The sequence below is a fragment of the Mirounga leonina genome, unplaced genomic scaffold, assembly GCF_011800145.1.
Source record: "Mirounga leonina isolate KUSES-001 unplaced genomic scaffold, KU_Mleo_1.0 Mir_150, whole genome shotgun sequence".
Classification (NCBI taxonomy): domain Eukaryota; kingdom Metazoa; phylum Chordata; class Mammalia; order Carnivora; family Phocidae; genus Mirounga; species Mirounga leonina.
Genome location: NW_023270374.1, coordinates 8,345,572 through 8,368,312, shown reverse-complemented (window position 1 = coordinate 8,368,312; position 22,741 = coordinate 8,345,572).

Sequence of the window (22,741 nt, the reverse complement as noted above, 5' to 3'; positions counted from 1 at the left end):
CCTCATGTTGTTCTAGGCTGTTCCAGACAGGAGGGGAGACTCAAATAAGAAACAGTTCCACACCAAACCTTAGTAATCTGATGTTTTCATTCCTTCCCATTCCTCTGATCTACAATGACATTTGCTTAGTCTAACTACTCTTTATCAGACTAATATCAAATGAGTCCCTATGGGAAGAATTTCAGGCATTAACAGTAGTTTTTTGAAGAGTGAGGATTAGAAGCTCTTCTGCATACTTATAGATAAAACTGATCCTGCCTTTTCCCACAATGCCACCTATGATAGCAAAGCCCTGAACTGACCACATGATATCGGTTCAGGCTAATGCACCACATCACTGTGGGACCCGGGACAAACTGACTTAGCTCTCTGGCCACAGTTCTTAAATGTGTATCAAATGGTATGCACATTGCTCACAGCTCTAAAATCCCTACATAGCAGCTAATGAATGTTTCTGGACCATTTCAAAAAATGTCTCCCACTTTCACGTAGGGATGATAACAAAACTAATGACAAGGCAACTTACTCTGGAGATTTTTTATCACAAAGGCATCCTGTTTGCTTGCCACTAAGTGAGGTATAGATACAGCATGATACAAAACAAACAGAGAAACAAGATAGAAATTTTTTCATGGAGTATGACAATTTTTTTCCCATCATCCTTTTAGATAGTTTTCATTGTTACTCATCTTTGTCCATATTTTGTTGATTACTTGATAGGATGTTCCTAAAAAAATTGTGCTTCCTTCAAAGTTTGGTTTTCTTCTTATATTTATTTTGGTTTATAGGACATATCCCAGCTTAGAATAGGCACTGCCATCTTGACAGTGGCATAGGGTATTGGAAGCTATGGTGCAGATTAGTGATGGCGACTCATTCTCTGACACGCCTCTCCTGTGCCTCTATTTAGGTAGACTCTGGGACTGCTTTGCCAATAGAATGTGGCAGGGGTAACACAAGACGTCTCCAAGCCTGGCCCACAAGAGACCAGCAGCTTCCACTTTGTGTTTTGTGGAATGCTCTCCCTAAGACTACTCTTCAGAAGGAAAGCCAGATCCATGGAAGAAGTAGAAGTATGACTCCCCAGGACCATCACGCCATGACAAGCCTAAGCCACATGGAGAAGCCCTGGAAGATGAGACACCAAGATGAGGCCAAGGACCACGAAGACACCAACTTGTGTGTGAAGAAGAGAACTCAGGTATGGATCCTCCAGCCCCTACTGCCCCAGCCAATGCCATGTGAATCAGATGACAGCCACCCAGACACACCCTTGCCGAATTCCTGACTCTCAGAATTAGGAGCAAAATGAAATGTGTGCCTTAACCACAAACTATGGGATAATTTGGTATGGACAAATAGGTACCTGGCACTCATCATCAGGGAAAGGCACATCAAAACCACAATGAGATATCACCGCAACCTTTTAGAATGGCTAACTATCAGAAAGACATGAACTAGCAAGTGTTGGTGAGCATGTGGAACAAAGGGAACCCTCGGGCACTGTTGGCAGGAATGTGACTTGTGCAGCCACTGTGGAAAATTGTATGGGGACTCCTCAAAAAGTTAAAAATAAGAGCTTCCATGTGATCTAGTAATTCACTTCTGGGTATTTATCTGAAGGAAATGAAAGCACTAAGTCAAAAAGATATCTGCACCCCATGTTCATTGCAGCATTGTTTACAATAGCCAAGATGTGAAAGTAACTTAAGTGTCCATCAATGGATGAATGGATAAAGAACATGTGAGATAGATGATATAGATATAGATATAGATATAGATGATATATTGTGTGTGATATGTGATATATGTATATATATAATTTAGTCATAAACAGAAGGAAATCTTGAAATAAATCAGACAGAAAAAGACAAATACCATAGGATCTTACTTATATGTGGAATCTAAAAAACAAACAAACAAAAACCCAAACTCATCGATATGGAGGACAGTGGCAGTTGCCAGAGGCAGGGCGTGGGTGGTGGGCAAAGAGAGTGAAAGAGGTCAAAAGGCACACACTTCCAGTTATAAAATAAATAAATCCTGGGGATGTAATGTATAGCATGGTGACTATAGTTAATAATAATAATACAAATAATATATTTGAAAGTTAAGTGAGTAGATCTTAAAACTTCTCGTCACAGGAAAAAATGTAACTGTATGTGGTAATGAATGTCAACTAGACTTGTGGTGATCATTTTGCAATATATACAAATATCAAATCATTATGTTCAATGAAACTAATATGTTATATGTTGATTATACTTCAAAAAGGAAGGCGGAGGAGGAGGAGAAGAAAAAGAAGAGGACGAGGAGGGGAAAGGAAGGGAATAAGAAGGGGAAGAAAAGAAATAGATCTTTGGAATAAGCTATTAAGACCTCTAATGAAAAGAGAAAGGAGACAGTTGTCCTTTTAATCTAAAAGTGGCAGGGCAGTGTTAAGTGTGGGGCATCACCAGCTGGCCCTGGGACTCAAAGTCTCTTTTAGATGGAATCAACAGGACATTGCTCCTTCATGAAGTCAAATATTTGTCTCTGCTAATGAAGTTGTGGAGACTCTCCATTATCAATCACTGGGGAGAGCTTAATGGACCTAACATCCCAGGTGGTAGTAGGTATGTGTTTGGACAGAAATGTGGATAACCCCCTTTGTTTGGTGGTACAAAAGCACAAATCAGCAGAACACCACTTCACTTGAGAACAGGACTTGGGGAGTAGAAATAACTGATCTACCATCCCATGGACATAGGTAACTTTCTTCCATTCTGAGATTCCCCATAATGCACTCTGTTTTGCCACACAAACCTCATCGCTAAACTTTGCTCCAGGGCAAAAGAAACTTCAGGCAGCTTGAGCCTTTTCCCTAATTATTTTAAAAGTCCTTTCTAGATTGCTTTTCTTCTCTACTCAACTTGCAGGAGTAAATCCTCCGAGCTGTAGGTTTGGAAGCTTTAAAATTTTTACATGTTTTAGCTTTTTCTGATTTGTGTGTGTGTGTTTTTCAATTAATAGACTTTTGGGGTACAGGTTTAGATTTACAGAAAAATAATTGAGTGAAAGTACAGAGAGTTGCGCCCCCCTCCCCTGCCACTACCACTACCGCCTAATTCCCCTGTTATTATTAATCCCCTGCCTTAGTGTGGCACCTTGTTACCATTGATGAGCCAATATCAATACATTATTATTAACCAGGTCCAAAGTTTACATTAGGGTTCCCTCTTTGTATTGTACATTCTATGAGTTTCAACAAATGTATAATAACAAGTATCCACCATTACAGTATCAGTTTCAGATTTATGCAATTATTGTTTATACACCCAGTTTTTTTTATTATAAACATCTAACATTATTATGGTACACTTGTCATGATTAATGAACATTGATACTCATTAACTGAAGACTATACTTTATTCAAATTTCCTTAATCTTTATCTAATGTTCTTTTGTTGTCATTGTTGTTCCAGGATGGCACATTACATTTAGTCTTCAGGTCTCCTTGGGCTCCTCTTGGCTATGACAGTTTCTTAGACTCTCCTTGTTTTTGATAACCCTTTTTTTTTAAATTAGGTTATGTTAGTCACATACACTACATCGTTAGTTTTTGATGTACTGTTCCATGATTCATTGTTTGCTCCATGCAATACGTGCCCTCCTTAATACCCATCACCTGGTTAACGCATCCCCCCAGCCCCTTCCCCTCTAAAACCCTCAGATTGTTTCCCAGAGTCCATGGTCTCCTATGGTTCATCTCCCCCTCTGATTTCCACCCCTTCATTTTCCCCTTCCTTCTCCTAATGTCCTCCATGCTATTCCTTATGTTCCACAAATAAGTGAAACCTATGATGATTGACTTTCTGTGCTTGACTTATTTCACTTAGCATAATCTCCTCCAGTTCCATCCATGTTGATGCAAAAGTTGGGTATTCATCCTTTCTGATGGCTAAGTAAATATTCCATTCAATAACCTTTAAAGTTTTTAGGTATTTTGTAAAATGTCCCTCTCTTGGGATTTTTTCTGATGTTGTTCTCATGATTAAACTAGGGTAATATGTGTTGGGGGAGGAAAACCATAGAGGTAAAGGGCCGTTCATCATGTAATATCGAGGCTACACACTATCAATGTGATTTATCACTGTTGGTCTTAACATGGATCATCTGGCTTGAGGTGCCACCAGAAGGACTCTGCTGTGAAGTTCCCTCAATTTTTTTTCACCTTTCTATGCTGTTCTCCTTAGAACAAAGTCACTATGCAGAACCCACAGTTAAAGGAAAGGGGATTATGTTCTATATTTTTTCTCTCTAGCTTTATTAAGGTATAAGAGACAAATAAAATTGTATATATTTAAAGTGTACAAGGTGATGATTTGATATACTTGTACTTTGTGAAATGGTCACCACGATCAAGTTAATTAACACATCCGTCACTTCACATAAGTTACTTTTGTACATATGCATGTGCGGTGAGAATGCTTAAGATCTACTCTCTTAACAAATTCAACTGTAGAGTACGGTATTATTAACTATAGTCACCACGCTGTGCATTATATCCCCAGAACTTATTCGTCTTATACTGAAGGCTTGTTCCCTTTGACCACCCCCCAGCCCCTGGGAACCACCATTCTACTCTCTGTTTCTATGACTTTGACTTTTTTCTTTTAGATTCCACATATGAGATCATATAGTACTTGTCTTCCTCTGTTTGGCTATTTCACTTAGCATAATGTCCTCTAGGTTCATCCATGACATTGCCAGTAGCAGGGTTTCCTTCTTTCTCATGACTGGATAATATTCCATTGTATAAATATACCACATCTTCTTTACCTATTTATCTGTTGATAGACACTTGGGTTTTTGCTCTATCTTGGCTATTGCTAGTAAAGCTCTGCTCCACCTTCTTTTTTTTTTTTTAAGATTTTATTTATTTATTTGACAGAGAGAGATCACAAGTAGGCAGACAGGCAGGCAGAGGGAGAGGGAGAAGCAGGCTCCCCGCTGAGCAAGGAGCCCGATGTGGGGCTGGATCCCAGAACCCTGGGATCATGACCTGAGCCAAAGGCAGATGCTTAACGACTGAACCACCCAGGGGCCCCTCTGCTCTACCTTCTTTTTTTTTTTTTTTTAAAGATTTTATTTATTTATTTGACAGAGAGAGACACAGCGAGAGAGGGAATACAAGCAGGGGGAGTGGGAGAGGGAGAAGCAGGCTTCCTGCTGAGCAGGGAGCCCGATGCGGGGCTCAATCCCAGGACCTGGAATCATGACCTGAGCCAAAGGCAGACACTTAACGACTGAGCCACCCAGGCACCCCTCTGCTCTACCTTCTTAAGGACAAAATATCTACACAAATTATTTGGAATTCTCCTACACAGCAAGGTTATTTACTCCCATTTATTTATTTAATAATTTATTTATATTAGTATAGACTCATGGATATTTAGTTTATACTTTGAGTTATAATCCATTACTAGTCTATTAATTTTCTTGCTCAAATTTTCCCAGCTTTCACCATTGAGAGTTCTTTCAGTTGGCTACTTCATACCTTTGGCATACCACCAATTATTATAAGGTTTGAGTTTCATACCATGTTGTTCGCTCTATTTTATTTTTTTGAGCAAGTCTTGCTTTCTGTACTACAAGATGCTCTTGTAGTACAAGCTTATCTTGTATATTTCCTGCCCCAGTCCTAAAATCATTCATTTATCCAAGGAGCTCTGGTTCTTTTTATTGGAGAATCATATTGGAAACCAAAATCTGGACACAAAGTTGCTCATTGCTACTGGGACGTCATTGCTTCTAGACACTCCAACTGACAGAGAAACATATGAGTATAGTAACCCATGTATATACACATAAATATTTCCACATGTAACCATCTGTATCTATATTAACATAATTTCATACTTATGTCCAACATTAATCCATTACCACATGGTTCGTTCTAGTCTCTTCCCCTTTGCTTATCTATAATCTCTTATCCCCAAAGTGAGAAACATGAATCCCACCCAAAACCTACCATTCATTTACTTAATTGTTCACTTCTAGTATAGACATACATATAATGGTTTCAGAATTGTTAACCTAATTCTTTATTTGTTAAGATATAATTTATGGCTTAGATTGTGGTCTATGTTTGAGAATCTTCCATTTGAGTTTGAGAAGAACATGTATTCTGCTATTGTTGGATGTAGTATTCTACAAATATCAAGTAGATCAAGTTGACTGATAGTGCTATTCAGGTAAACTGTATCTTTATTGATTTCCTGCCTACATAATCTATCCATCACTGGCAGTGGTGTTAAAGTTACCAAGTATAATGGTGGATTTCTCTATTTCTCCTTCAGTTGTATCAGTTTTTGCTTCATATATTTTGATGATCTGTTGCTAGGTATATCCTTGTTTAGGATTCTTATGTCTTCATGGAGAATTGACCCATTTTTCATTAGGTAGTATAGTGCTACTCTTTATCCTTGACAGTTTTCCTTGTTCTGAAGTCTGCTTTGTTTAAAATTAATATAGCTACTCCAGTTCTCTTTTTTTTTTGTAGAATTTACTTTTATTTTTTATTGTTATGTTAATCCCCATACATTACATCATTAGTTTTAGATGTAGTGTTCCATGATTCATTGTCCAGTTCTCTTTTGATTAACGTTAGCATAATACATATGTTTCCAACCCTTTATATCTAAAGTGGGTTTTGCATGGACAGTATAAAGTTGGGTCTTCTTTTTTATCTGACAATCTCAATCTTTAGTTGGTGTATTTAGACCACTTATTCAAAGGGGCTATTGACATATTTGATTGAGTATCAGTAGTGTTTGTAATTGTTTTTTAACACCTAGATGTAGGGTTTTTTGCTTTTGTTTTTATTTTTTAGTATTTATTCTCCTGGATAATCTCTGAGCTCCCTAGATTTTTGGGTCAGTGTATGTCATTAATTTTGGAAAGTTCTCAGTGATTGTTACATCAAATATTTCTTTTGCTCTACTGTTTTTTTCTTTTCCTTCCAGTATTTAAATTATACATATATTAGAACTTTTAAAATTGCCCCACAGTTCTTGGATGTTATATTATTTTTTTTATCACTTTTTTTTCTTTGCATTTCAGTTTGGGAATTTTGTATTGACCTACCTTCAAGTTCACTGACTCTTTCCTCAGCTTTGACAGGTCTACTCATGAGTTTTTCAAAGACATTCTTTATTTATGTTACAGTATTTTTATTTCCAGCATATCTTTCTTGTTATTTCTTAGAATTTCCATCTCTCTACTTATACTAGCAATCTATTCTTGCATCTAACCTTGTCTACTTTTTCCAATGGATTCCTTTACATATTAATCATGATTATTTAAAATTCCCTATCTGATAATTCCAAATTCTATGTCATATCTGAATCTAGTTCCGATGTTTGTTTTGTCTTTTCAGACTGTGCTTTCCTTGTTTTGGGCATACCTTATAATCTTTTACTGAATAATGGGTATGGCATATGGGGTAATAGGAACTGAGGTAAATGGGCCTCTAGTGTGAAGATTTATGTCACTCTAAATGGGAGTTGAGCTTCATTTAATGTTTCCTATAGCTATAGGGCAAGAAGTTTCAAATTCCTCTAGTTGTTATTGTTGTTGTTGCTTCTGTTTATTTTTATCATTCCTTCATGACTTTGGTTTTCTTTATTCTTCCTCAGAGAAAGTCTGGGTCTTGCTAGCTATAACTAGCTAGCTGTGTCTTCTAGCAATAACTCACTATTATTATACTGAAGCCCAGTTGGTGTGGTGGTAAGTTGTAAGGAATGGGGTGGGGGAGGCATTCTATAATCTCAGTTAATTAAATCTCAGTCACATCGTGGGCTTGTGTCTCTGGCCTGTGTCCTTTACATGTGTTTTTCTTGTAGAACTTCCTTCCCCCTCCTTAGGCAAAACAGGAAGGCTATAGGGGGCTGGTGTGAGAGGAGTGCCCTTTCCCCACAGCTCTGGAACAAGGCTCTGGTTAAGCACATTCCCTGGAGAGTAGGCATTTGTTATGGAGAAAGATCAGGACACCTTTCACAAGAATTGCTCTTTCTCTCACCCTGCCAGAACCACAGGGGAATCCTTCTCAGATGTTCACCAAGCACAAGGGGATCTTTCTCAGATGTTTGTCATGAACACCTGGTAGGGTTCCTGTAAGTAAAGCCTACAAGAATGTAAGGGCCCCCTTAAAGCAGTGGCCACCAGGAGTTTCTCTCTCTCATGCTGGTCCACACTCAGCCTCCAGAAATTCATCAAAATTATCATTTAAGTGTCTCTTAACACTTAGCCAGTTTATGACTTTGGCTCCTACTCTAGGTAAGAGACCTCAGCTGTAACTCTCAATATTCATCATTCTCTCCTGATTTGGGGATGGCCAAATTTCCCTGCAAGCTCAGTTCTCTTATGGATCCGAGAAAAGTCACTTATGTCAGTTTGTCCAGATGCTTCTTATAAGAATAGGAGTAACAACCCCTGAGCTCTTTCAAGGCAGAAGTTTTAGGTTCTATAGGGATGGCACTTCTCAAGCCAAGTCAGGGCTGTGCTTTCTGGAAGAAGTTGTGTTGAGCTAAAATGTGCTACAAGTTTTTTAAAAACAAAAGTTTAAGGACGCCTGGGTGGCTCAGTCTGTTAGATGTCTGCCTTCGGCTCAGGTCATGATCTTGGGGTCCTGGGAAAGAGTCCCACATCGGGCTCCTTGCTCATCGGGGAGCCTGCTTCTCCCTCTGCCTGATGCCCCCTGCTTGTGCTCTCTCTCTCTGACAAATAAATAAATAAAATCTTTAAAAAAAAAACCCAAAAGTTTAAATGCAGGATGAATATATGAATCTACAATGTCAAACAATATAGTGAACTTAGTCATCAAATTATACTAATAATTTTTCTGTTCAGTAAAGCAGATATTATTAAGAGAATTTTGGAAGGTTAATAAAGAAATTGTGATTTTTATAAAATTATATGGATGTGTATCCACTTTAAACCCTAAAAGCTCAGACAGAACATTCTTTAAAGAAGAAGTTCTGTTACTCATCAGAACTGATTACAGTTTCATTTGAGAAGAACTATGAAATCCTGTACATTAAATGACATCCAATGGGCTTATCTGATTATTTTTAAGGCTGAACTGTAACAGAAGAAATAATATATTTGTACACATGGAATTGAAAATAAAAAAATTCAGTCCTCTTCCTGTGCTGAATTAAGAAAAATCTACACTAATTCTGTGTCTCTCCTTCACTTTTACATGACTACCTTACTTAGCCCTTCTGACCCTAAATATGTGTGTGTTTCTTACCCCCAACAGCAACCAATTATGTGACACCAGCTGAGTGTCCTGCAATTTAACTCATTCTGACACTATCTATCTGGAGGTAGTGCCAGACCCCACAGGTGAAGGGTTCAGTCCTGCAATTCAGCCCCCATCAACTTCAGATGCCAATCTCAAGTCTAAGTTGTCCCCTGTACTTCTGACCAATCAAATAAATTGGAGATTCCCACAACCCCCTCTTTAGGTTCAAGGAATTTGCTAGAGATGCTCACAGAACTCAAGAAAACAGCTTACTTACTGTTTACCAGTTTATTATAAAAGGATGTGATAAAGGTAACAGATGAACATCCAGATGGAAGAGATGCATAGGGCAAAGTGTGTGGGAAGAAGCATGGAACTTTCATGCCCTGTCCACTCTCCCATCACCTCCACATGTGCAGTTACCCAGAAACTCTATGAACACTGTACCCTTGGAGTTTTTATGGAGGCTTCCTCACATAGGCATGATCAATCACTACCTCCATTTCCAGCCCCTCTCCCTTCTCTGCAGAATGGGTGCAGGGTTGAAAATTCCAACTTCTAATCATGACTTGATTGTCTTGCTGGTGACCAGCCCCCATCCAGGAGCCATCACCTTACTAGAATTCTAGTTACCTTACTAGAATTAAAGGGCTAATGGCCCAGAAAATTCCAAGGGATTTAGGTGTTAGCAACCAGGGTCAAAGACCAAATATTAGAACAAAAGATGCTCCAAATGTTCTTATCAATTAGAAATGTTATAAGGGTATTAGCAGCTCTGTACCAGTACCAGGGGCAGAAACCAATATATGTATTTTCTATGATCTCACTGGCTTTTTAAGCTGGCTTTGCATAATTTTTTGTGTGTCTTTAATTGCCATGGCACTGAATGCTAGAGAAAAAAGATAATGTGTAACAGAAGATGGTAAACAATAGGCTTTTCCATTTGAAAAAATTTTCCTTTCTTCAGACCTACTTTTGAGGTAAGCACTTTAGAATTATTCTGTATATTATGCCCATGAAAGGACCTCTCTGTGAGCAAACCATGAACACCTTGTTGACTTAACTCCTAAGACTTCAAGGAAAGAATAAAGTATTGACATTGCTCTTTTCTTTTCTATTCTATGCATTGGCTTTTTGGCTACTGACAAATGAGAAACTTTTCATGTAGAGTACATTTTTTCATTTCTCCATGTCTTAGCAGGAATAAAAATCAGAAAGCAATAGCAAGTCTGTGGAGAGTAGATGTTGGGAAGACACTCCATGTCTTTGTGGGCTGAAGTGTGGGCTTTGTATACAGCTTACATCATCTCACCGTGGACATTCTCTGCTGATGTTCTTTCTTTCCCTTCACCCATCACACACCTCCTGTGCATGATATGCACCTGACTCTCAGGCCTGTGGCATTACCCAAGTGAACTGATTTCTGGGATCCAACCATTTTAGATCTAGAAAGACCTTATGGATAAAATATTCCTTACTCATTTCTCAAAGCCAAAGCTCTTCTGTAGGAGTTCAGTGATGTGCCCAAGTTCACACAGCTACAGCAAACACAGGCCAACTACTGTGTCTCCCTTGCCGCCATTTTTCTTTTATAACAGCAAACCAACTAATATAACATCAGAACATTGAGTGACTCCTGCATGAACTTGCCTGATTTTCTAGTTTTATTTTATTGGCAAAGGTAGGGGCTTGGGGGAAGCTTGAGTCACTTTTCATTTCAGTGTGTTCTCTTCAGTTAAGCTGTCCTTTGAGTCACGTGTTGTTTTTCCTTTGAACCTTTAATTGCCACTGCACAGAACGTAAAAATAACCCAGGTTCTCAACATTTGTACTTGTGGCAAGAACACTTGATTATTATCTCTTCTTCAGTCCTATATACAAAGGCTGCACACAGCCCTGTGTTCTGTAAGGACTTTTGTTCCCTGGGGGCTGTTCTTCTCTGTGCAGGGAGCCAGCTTCTCCCTTGGTGATGGGCCAGGTGTAATCATTCCACTTATGTAACAAGCTCCCTTTCCCCTGAAGACAAGATGAGTTTTTGGGCTCTGTGGTGAGGCTGTGACCACGCTAACTGCCCCTTGGTTGGGGTCAGAGTCTCTCTGTCAGGATGCTCCCTGGGTCCATGTCCCTGGGCTCCAATTCAGGGCTGACTGGTCCTATGTTTTGCATTTGGAATCTTTCTCCTTATGGGTTTGGTTCTGTCCAGATTTTATCCCAAGAATGTTTGCTCTCTGTACTCAATCTTCTATCTGATTCAGTCAATATTTGTCTTCTGCATCAATACTCTTCTTTCTCATCCCTGTATTTGCCTTTTCTGCTCACTTTTACCCCTTTTAATTTTCCACTGTTCAATTTCTTTTAAAAGTGACTTTGTCGTCAAACTTACCATTTATTTCTCCCTGAGTCCCTTCTGCTGGCCCCTGACTAAATCCTTGCTTCCTGCAAACACTGGCCTCTGCATACCCCACTGTTACTTGTTAGCAAAAAGTAGCAAACCTTCCACATATATGGATTTTTCTTTTCCTTCCTTCCTTCCTTCCTTCCTTCCTTTCTCTCTCTCTCTTTCTTTCCCTATAAGTCTCTCTTTTTTTCTGTATAAATCTTTCTAATGAATTTTTTCTACTGGTGAAGATGGGGTCTGTCTGAAAAACAACAGGAGAAGGAGATGAAAAAGTCACTTAGTGATAAATATTCCCAAATTCATCAGCTTCAAAGAAAGTTTACCCATTTTGATAAAGGTTAAGCCATTCATCTGGAATCAATGACTTAGGAACTGTCCTACCTCTGACATCAATAAGAAATGACTCAGAGACTTCACACTTACTCTTTCCTCTGCCAGGAAGGCTCTTTCTCATACTCACAGCCTCACTAATTCCTGCTTATACTTCAAGTCATGAATTAATATCAGTTCTTTACAGAAGCATCCCCTGACTCTCCTCTCTAAATTATGTACTTTTATTTGGTCAAGCCTACAGCCCAGAACCCTCCTTTGAACTACAGACTCTGATATCCAACCACGTACTTGGTATCTCCTATTGATGTTCAGTGGTCATCTTAAACTTAACAAGTACAAACTGAACTCTTCATTTGTTCCCCTCAATCCCATTTGTCCCCTGGAGTTCCCCATTTCAGTAAATATCACCATACTTTGCCTAGTTATTCAAACCCCAAACCATAGAGTTATCTGTCTTAGGTTGGATTTCTTAGAAGCAGAGACTAAGATGGAGATTCTTGTACAAGTGATACATTGGGAGAGAGCCCTCAGAAAAACCTTGTAAGGGTGTGATGGAAGCTGTAAGGACAGGAGAAGGAGGTTGGCAAACATGTGTGTTCCAGTGTAGTCTAGTCTCAGCCTGATGCCTGACTTCTGGAGCATGAAGGACACCAGAGCCTTCATGACCCTGGTATCAGTGAGTCACTGGTTGCAAGCTTCCTCTGTTTCCTGATGAGTGGGATCCACTGACTGAGGTCAATTCTCCAGAGAAGGAGACAGTTAAGAGCCATAAGCAAGGAACACAACCACTAGGAATGAGCACACCAGCTGGTAAAGGAGTATACATGGAGCACCAACAGTCTACTGTACCCACCTGATTTCCCTTCTTCCTCTTACCAAATTGTTTCCTCCACATTCAGTCAATCAGCAAATCCTGACAGCTCTGCCTTCAGCTAATATCCCAACACTGTCTTTTTTCCATCTGTACAACTTTTCTATCTACCCTCACTCCCTTGATGATTTCACTTAGTTGCATGGTTTTAATGCCATTTTTATGCTGTGGACTGTGACATTTTCTCGCCAGCTTGGACCTCATCTTGCACTCTAAACCACACTGTTCACTTGATCTCTCCATTTGGATAAATAATAGACTCCTCCAACTTATTGTTTAAAACTGGCCTCCTGGTCTCCTGCTTCACCAAAAATATTTCAGTCTTTCTCATCTCAGTAAGTGGCAATTTCATATTTCCAGTTTGCTCAGACTGAAAACCAGAGAGAGAGAGAGAGAGAGAGAGAGAGGAGAGAAATTTATTATAAGGGACTGGATTATGTGATTATGTAAACCAAGCAAATCTCAAGATCTGCAGGTGGGTCAGCCAGCTGGAGACCAAGGAGAGCTGATGGTGGACTTCCAGTCCAAAAGCAAGCAGGCTTGAGACCCAGGAAGAGTCAGTGTTTCAATCTGGATCTGAAAGCAGGAAAAAGTCTTTTATACTCAGGAGAGGATCTGTCTTTTTGTTCTAGTCATGCCTTCAACTATTTGGATGAGGCCCACCTATGTTAGGAAGAGCAATCTGCTTCACTCAATCTACTGCTTTAAATGTTAATCTTATACAAAAACCCTCTCACAAAAACACCCAGAATAATGTCTGACCAATTATTTGGGCACCCCATGGCCCAACATAAGTTTGGTAATATTTTTACATATAAAATTAACCATCACAGATGGCAATGTAATGTTCTACTTGAACTCTCTTTTACTAGTTTGGGAGTCCTTGCCTTGACTTTTAGTGGCCTGCACTGTGCTGTCTTCAGAGAATACCCTGGGGCTACCGGAGCCACACTGACCATGTGGAGCAGAAAACCAGCAAGCACAGAGCTGGGAGTTCCTTGGAATTGGCCTCCCCAGGGTAGCCCTGAGCCAGTGATTGGCTGACTGATGGTGCAAGAGTATGAATCCCCTGCCTCATCTTCAGACTTCCTTCACTCCCTTATTGGGGTCTTTTAGGATTAGTTCTTTAATAAAACATTTGCACATAGGGTGCCTGGGTGGCTCAGCCGGTTAAGCATTTGACTCTTGACCTCAGCTCAGGTCTTGATCTCAGGGTCATGAGTTCAAGCCCTGTGTTGGGCTCCATGCTGGGCGTGGAGCCTACTTAAAAACAAAACAAAACAAAACAAAAGACATTTGCATATAAACTCTTACCTTAGGGGCTGCTTCTTATGGAACCTGGCCTAAGACAGCAGCCTTTCTTGTCATACCTAGTTGGCTTTGATAGCACTTGTCATTTCCTTTCTTAAGCCAGTTTTAGGTGATGCTTTAAAGTTTCCTAAAACTTTAACATCATCACATGGTCAATTAAAAGCATCTTTTCTGTGGGTATCAAGAAGAAGAAGAAGCAAACCTCACAGTTAGCAAGGTGTGAACTCTGGAGTCAGCATGTACCTCTAGTCCTAATCTTCTCTGGGCACACACACACAAAAGAGTCTAACTTGTTACAATGTCCTCTGGGAGAGAAATCTTACCCCCCAAACCTCCCAGAATGAGAATCTGGGGCAGCCTGACATTTGCTACACTGTATGCTTGTCTGTGAAATGAGAGCACCAGGAAGAAGCTCTGGAACTAATAATAAGATTCAGTTAGCATTTAATTTACACACGTGCTGATTTATTTTATAATTGCAGGTTGCTAGAGAGGCATGTCTTTCCCTTCCTGAGCCCCCAATGACTGTGAAAAGTAATTACAGAAATGGCTCAGCTCATAATGTAGAAGCCTCCAATTTCTTGAAATGACTTGACCCGTGTGTATTACTGAGCTTCCCCTGAAGAGAACTGGGAGCAAGAAACCCACCTCAATGAGTGGAATATTCCTTCTCTTTGCTCATGTATATGGACCTACTTTCTGCTCTCCCCTTATAAGTAGGTACCCAGGAGACTGGAAAACACAGTCGTTTTTAAAGAACCTGATGATAAACACTGACAAAGAAAATCCTTTAGAAAACAGTTACATGGTGTTCTGGAAGCCAGGGCACTTCAAGGGATTTTCTGCTAGTTGTGAATCTAGGTCGTCAAGCTGTGGAACTTTGTGTACACACACACACACACACAGAGTTATCACTTCTTTAAAGCCTGATGCCTGGCCTGTGACAAAGACTGACAGAGTGTGAGAAAAGAGGGTGACAGAAGACCCACGAATGACTACATGAGCATTTCACTAGTGAAAGTCCTCTTGGGGGCCTGAAGGCATCTGCAAACCCACTCTATAAGTGACCCAGACACATTTTCTTCCACTATATGCCTCACCTTTCCTCCTGTTTCCCTACCATCCCAGGTTTGACCTCTTGGCCTCCCCTGACCTTGACTCTCTGACCAAAGCTTCACAGGAGATGAGATGCCCTTCTGTGAAGTTAAGTAGAAGTCCATCAGATGAAGGGAAATTGATTCCAACAACGCCAGCACCAGCAACACAAAGGTATGGGAACAGGAAATGGAGCCACATGTTCGGAACTCAAAGAGTCCATGATAGCTGAGCCACAAGAGGTAAGGGAGGACAAGAAGGCAAAATCCACCTCAAGGGGAAATGCATATGTCAGGTACAAGTTTGAATTTAAACTGCCATCAAAATGCTTTGGTCGGGGGGGTGGGAAGGAAACATTCCTCGGTTTCCAGGAACATGCTTCAGGCAGCAGTGTGGATGGCAACTGGATGGAGTCATATTGGAGGCAAGAAGGCTGGACAGAGGCTGTTGAGGTTCATTGGTTTAGGTCAGTGGGTAGGGGTTGGGATTCAGGATGGGAGAAGAGGGCAGAGGACAGACACATTTGTTAGGTAGAGCTGGCAGAAAGAAAGGATTGTAGAGGTCCCACCATTGTGTCTGTGCATTGAGATGGTGCTGGGGCAAAGCCCAGAAGCCAGTCTCCTTGGGAGCTTTGTGGGGGCATGTTGGCAGAATTCCTGAAAGATGATCAGACCAGAAGAGCACCTTCTAGGCCCCTCCTTGCCCAAGGCTAAGCCAGAGATTGCTGCATTTATTAATTTATTTGTGCTATTCACAGGCACTGAAATGGTCATCATTTCTCTAATTCCCTTTAGTGGAAGCAATAAAATGAGCCCTGTTATGGGGTGGGGAGGGGGGGAGGGAGAGTCCTGTGTTGCCAAGGCCAGCTTCCTGGTGATAGAACTGTGTTTTTATTTAAAGTGAGTTTCCAGCTAGTTGAATTGATGCTGCCTTTGACAACTACTTGGTGCTTTAAATACCACCTGCTTCTCCAGGCTTTGTTTTCCCTGGGCCCTGAGAGGAGATCCCCGGATTGTTGATAAAAAGCTATTCAGCTACAGCCTGTAAGTGTTTCACTGATAACATTCTCTTGACTGACTTATGGGGGCTGCCCTGGTGCAGGTGGGAGCTTGTGGCTGGGTCTCCCCAGGCAGGTGTCGCCGCCAGCCCTGGCCTCAAGCCTTCAGAATCTTGTGGGCAAAGAATGTAAAGAGAGGGCAGGAAGGATTCTGGTGCAGTCTTGTCCCAGACTTCACCCTGCTTAAGTCTCTGTGCTTGGGCCCACCACCGGCACACTGTTTTGCCTTGTCAGTTCTGTGGAGTAAGTGGGAGGCTATATGGTGAACACTGTGTGCTCCTGGCTTGGAAAAAAAAAAAAAAAAGGAGAGGCTTTGTACAGTTCTGCAGTTTTTTTCAAAGCCAACTCATGATTGTTGTGTCAAGGAGAGGCAAGGGTCAAATATAAGTGAGCACCCAGGGCCAAACTTCCCTCTGTGAAAGTCTCCCCTGAATGCAGAAGCTTTGGTTCTAACCTCACAGCCTCCTGTGAAATCATGGAGGGCAGTTATCTAATCTCTACCACTTCTTCCAGGTCTGAGACTTCTAGAAATGTAGCCCTAGTAATTAACATGAGTTGTTCTTGATCAGTGAGATTAACAGGTAGGAGCCAAAGGAGAAGCATCTCTGAGATCCTTTCCTGTAGGGCTTGAGGAAGAGCTGTCCAAGGTGCTAAGAAGCTAGAAGGACCTGAATAATCTTTCATGCAAACTAGGAAATTCTGAAAATGAATGAGAGTGTGCTTAATGTTTCTACCAAGACAACAGGCCTAACTGAGAAAAATGGTCACCTCGAGAGAGAGCAGCATCCCTTGGGTAAGATTATCTTGGTGGTGTTGCTTCTTGTCCTGTTCCCTTTAACTGCATGCTTCCTATCATTCTGCCTCTATGGACTCGGTTAGTCCCACCACCCCTGCTGGTTCACTTTTTATCAAGAACACACTATCAAACTGCTCTTCAAGCACCTACTTTTAAACTGTATATGTGGTAGATTGTTGCCAATATGGCTCCTTTACCCCTGCCCTTGTGTAGTCCCTCCCACACTGGCTCTGGGCATAGCCATGTGACTTGCTTTGGCCAATGAACATTAGCAGGTGTACTAAGGACAGGAGATTGAAAAATACTTGCACATTAGGGCACAATCTCTTGTCACTTTTAGAACTTTGCAATTGTGATGCAAATAACCCCAAATTCACCTGCTGGATGATGAGAGTCCACGCAGAACAGAAAAGACCAGGTGGGGCATCCTTGACCAGTTAAACCCTAGACAATTTAGCTGCTGATTGCAGACACATGAACAAGCCCATTTAAGAGCAGAATATGCTTTTGGTGAAGCCTACCCTGAATTGTCAACCTACAGAATCAGGTTAAATAAATGGTCGTTGTTTTAGGCCAATGAATTTGGAGTTACATGGCAAAAGCTAACTGATGCCCCTTGTGTCATCATAGGAATGAGAGAGATGATCCACAAACATAGCATTCAGTACTGTACCTGGCATATCATAAATATTCAATGGATGGTAGCTATTACTAACCTGTGGGGTGGGAAAGTACTTAGAAGTAACAGGGATGTCTATGTCCTCAAGGACTTTCCTACACTCTGGTCATGTGAATAAAACTGCTCATACGAAATGGTAAGAGAATAATTTAATGACTGAGCCACCCAGGGGCCCGGTAAGAGAATAATTTAAAGAACTGTGTCTTTGAGTGCAAAAGTACTTGTTACTAATATTTGAATATTCTCACAGAGATTTCTTCACAGTTTGTACCTGAAGAACAGAAATGATGATTACATGGAGAACCTTGTTCTGACCCCTAAGATGAAGTGGGTGGGTTTGATTTCCTGTTACCAAGGTAACCTCTTTCAATAAGCCTTGAAAAGATAATTACTCTGTGTGAAGACTTGCTTTGCATCACACACCAATACAGTTCGCAGACAATACATTTACATGAGAAACAACAGACATGTAGAATCACCTCAATTTTATGAAGTGCAACTATTCAAAGTGTAAACATATGTCTATAAAAGGACTTCTAATCAGCATTAGTTTAAAAGTGGCTCATCTCAATACATAAGAAAGGATTTAAGTATAAGGATTTAAAAATATAAACTCATCCAACTCCCCCATTTACTAGTGATGAAACTGAGATACAGAAACATTAAACTATAAGATCAATGTCTCAAAGCAACTTAAAGGCAGAACTGGACTAAAAATCAGGTTTCCTGACACCTGGCCTAGTGCTCTTCTGATCATTTTATCTACCAATGAGGCAGAATGTATTTTTTAGGTATAATATTATTAATTCTTTAAGGTAGCAATTAGTAATTGACAACAATTCAAAAATGCAGCAAAGCATAAATTAGAGTACAACACCAGTCCTTCCATCCAGAAATAATCATGGTTAATTTTTCATACATATCTTTCCAATCACCTTTCTATAGACACATAATGCATTTTTGAGAGGAAGAGATCACACTGTACTATTTTAACCTGCTTTTTTCCTTTAATACTTTATCGTAAATATATGTTCCGTGTGATTAAACATACATCTATACTACCATCTTATCAGCATGGTATATCAGCATGGTTTATCTCTCTGTGGTTTTTACATACACAGATTCAATAAGCTTGATTATCAAATTATGTCTGTTTTGGATTTCTTCTGCCTAAAAGGTCAGCCTCAATTTGCTCCAGACATAATTCTAGTGAGTCTCTAGTGAGAATAAAACCACCTTAGTCACAGCCTAAGGAAAGGAAGCCAAAGCCCACAGTTCTTAGACATCACAAAAGAGGCTCAGTGTTATTCATGAAAAAAATGTTGCATATTAAAATCACAATTACCCCCTTTCTCTTGTTAAACTGGAAAGGATCAACAAGTCTGACAACACATCATATTGGCAAGTATGCAGGGTGTGGAAAATACAGAACTCTCATGTATCGGAGGTGAGAAGTGAAATCCATACAGCTTCAATGGAGAGAAATTTGGCAAAGTTCAAAACAATCCCAGTATACATATCTTTCAATTCAGCAATATTTTCCCAGCTCTAGGAAATATCATGCCTATTTATCATTGCAACACAGTTTCTAATCAAGAAAGACTGGAAATACTGTAACTACCCATAAATAGGGGATTGGTGGCTTCTTCATAGAGTGTAAACCCCACAGCCACAAAGAAGAATGAGAAAGCCTTTTGTGTACTGATATAGGGCAAGCTCCAAAAATTAATGTTAAGTGTGACAAGAAAAAGACAAGGTAATACATAGAATGTGTTGTCATTTGTGTAAGATGAGAAATATATTGATTATCTCAAGAATACTCAGGAAATTCCTTAGTCATTCAGAATCTTGGGCACCATGGAAACTGATATCCAGGTAGTGACTTGGATCCACATTTGGGCAAATCTACAGATTAGCAGCAAACAAGTTGTGCTTCTCATGTCACTTGTGTTGTGTATACACCAGTCTGCTTTTTGTTTTTGATTTTCCTACAGATGGCTGCTTTCCTCAAGGAGATTGGGCAAATTGAACAGTGTGTAAGGCTAGAAAAAGGTCACTTCTGTTTTAGGAGATGACTGATTCTCCAGACCAACACTTGTATTGGCCTTTTACAAACAAACCCTTTGACAGGAGTCCTAAATTAGCCCATGAGACTCCAATCAAAGAGTGAAGTTGAAATAGAATGGAGATCATTTTTACAATCTTCTTTATGGTTGCTGATTATTGGGTGTCAGTGATTCAGACAAGGTCTGTGATTCAGAGAATGTCTCCTACACATGGAGACTAAGCAACTGAGGCAGAGAAGCCTGGACTTATAACCTAGTTATATCTAGAGGATGAGCAAAATGATTTCCCTGATGCCTTCTGTAGACACACACAGATATATTCCAAGCAGGTTTAGACCTTTAAAGGGTGAAGCCATAAATCTCCTATTGTAAGAAAGAGTACTACTGTCTGCAGTCCATTATTATCAGCTCTGTTCTGCAAAAGGATGGCCCTTGAGTAAGGGCCCCAGGCCTGTCGCTGTCCTCCAGTTATTGTGGTCTTGTCTCCTTCTTTTACGTTTTCCTTCTCAGAGCACAGAATTCAATGTCTTCTGTGTATTCCTACCCTCTGCTGGAATTGTAAGACACAGGTCATACCATTCAATGGCTTAGCCAGCTTTCCAGGAACTTCAGTGATCTTGAAGTCTACTGTGTTCAGTTTTTGAATTTTTTTTATAACTTTCTATATGTCCATGAATTTCTTTTTTAAAAAAGATTTCTTTATTTATTTTAGAGACAGAAAGAGAAAGAGAGAGAGAGAGAGAGGAGGGATGGGGAGGGGCAGAGGGAGAAGGAGAGAGAGAATCTCAAGCAGATTCTCAAGCATGAAGCCTGATACAGGGTTTGATCCCATGACCCTGTGATCAGGACCTGAGCCAAAATCAAGAGTTAGATGCTTAACCAACTGAGCCACGCAGGCGCCCCTATGTCCATGAATTTCTGAGGGCAAGAAACTCAAAGCCCAAGTGCTCAAGATTCAAGTTTACCTTCACTATGGTGTCACCTGATGTCTCATGGCAGATACTGTGAGTGTGCCTTCCAGAACCTCTCAATACTCACTCTACATGCTGAAAACAAATACCAGCGATTCTCTGCCTGTGGGCTCACTTCTTGCCTGTATACAGGCAAGCCAAAAGAGTCAAAGCCAATGTTTCTGGAATCATCTTCAATCAATGATGAATGGGGAACTGGTTCCTAAAGATCTCAGTTTTCTCATCCTTCACTTGTAATAACCGTAGGCCTGTTCTACACAGTCTCTCAGAACTCTCCAGCTACAGTATACTCCAGTTGGCCAAAGTGGTAACTTACCTGATCATATGCATATTTACAAATGCAACAGTAATGTGTTACAATAAAGTATCAGGAAAATCCTAGTTAGTAATTCATGTATCTCTCAACACTGGATTGGGGGGGAAAAAGGCAAAAAAATTTTTTTTTAATTCATGGGTAAGCTAGCTGGTGAAAAAATAGGGAACTCTTTGAAAAGGAGAAATAAAAAGTCAATCCAAAGAAGTAAGCAATGCTGATGCCAGCATTTCTCTGTGCTTGTCTCCAATCTCAGGTGTTCTAAACCTTGAATTTTAGTGGGGTATGTGATAGGGAACAAGAGACAAAACTTGGACCCAAACTGGTTGGGAGACCTGATTAACAATATACACTTGAGGTGGGACCCTTAGAAAGCAGTGCTCTGAAGCGCAGACTAGGAAAAAAAATACCCTACCAGTGGGAAAGAGGGTGGTAATCCATTCATGTCTGGCCTTGGCAATGGAATGGAAGAAACATTAATAATAATAATAATAATAATAATTTTTTAAAGAAACCGGCTTAAAAATCCAATTATCATATGGTTTCATTCATATGTGGAACATAAAGAATAGCAAGATGACCACAAGGGAAGGGAGGGAAAACTGAATGGGAAGAAATCAGAGAGGGAAACAATCCTTGAGAGACTGTGGACTCTGGGAAAAAAACTGAAGATTACAGAAGGGAGGGGGTAGGGAGATAGGGTAACCAGGTGATGGGTATAAGGAGGGCAAGTGTGGTGATGAGCACTGGGTGTTATATGCAACTAATGAATTGTTGACACTACATCAAAACTAACGATGTATTATAAGTTGGATAATTGAACATAATAAAAAAATAAAATTAAAAAATTTTTTAAAATTTTAAAAATAAATTAAAAAAAATTTGTGACCATAACCACCATCACCAAGTTAGACAGAATTAATGTAACTCAAACATCCTGAAACAATCCAAGCTCTGACCATAAGTTTAAGTGTTCCTCAGTTGGTAGCACCCAGAGAGCTGGCAGAAACAAAGACATATCCATTCTGAAAGAATGATCATCTTGGCTCAAAATTCCAAAGCATTCCCAGAGATGATCTAAAAGAAATGAGCTCACAATCAAATATCACCAATTACATAAGAAACAAGGCACCATGTATTATGTTAAGTGAAATAAGTCAATTAGAGAAAGACAAGTATCATATGATCTCACTGATATGAGGAATTTGAGGAACAAGACAGAGGATCATAGGGGAAGGTTGGGAAAAATGAAACAAGATGAAACCAGAGGGGTAGACAAACCATAAGAGACTCTTAATCTCAGGAAACAAACTGAGGGTTGCTGGAGTGGAGGGGGTTGGGAGGGATGGGGTGGCTGGGTGATGGACATTGGGGAGGGTATGTGCTATGGTGAGCGCTGTGAATTGTGTAAGACTGATGAATCACAGACCTGTACCCCTGAAACAAATAATACATTATATGTTAATAAAAAAAAAGAAAGAAAGAAGCAAGACACCATGAGTGACAGTCAGGAAAAACAACAAATGAGATAATCAGACTAATAATGACTGCAGATATTAGAAT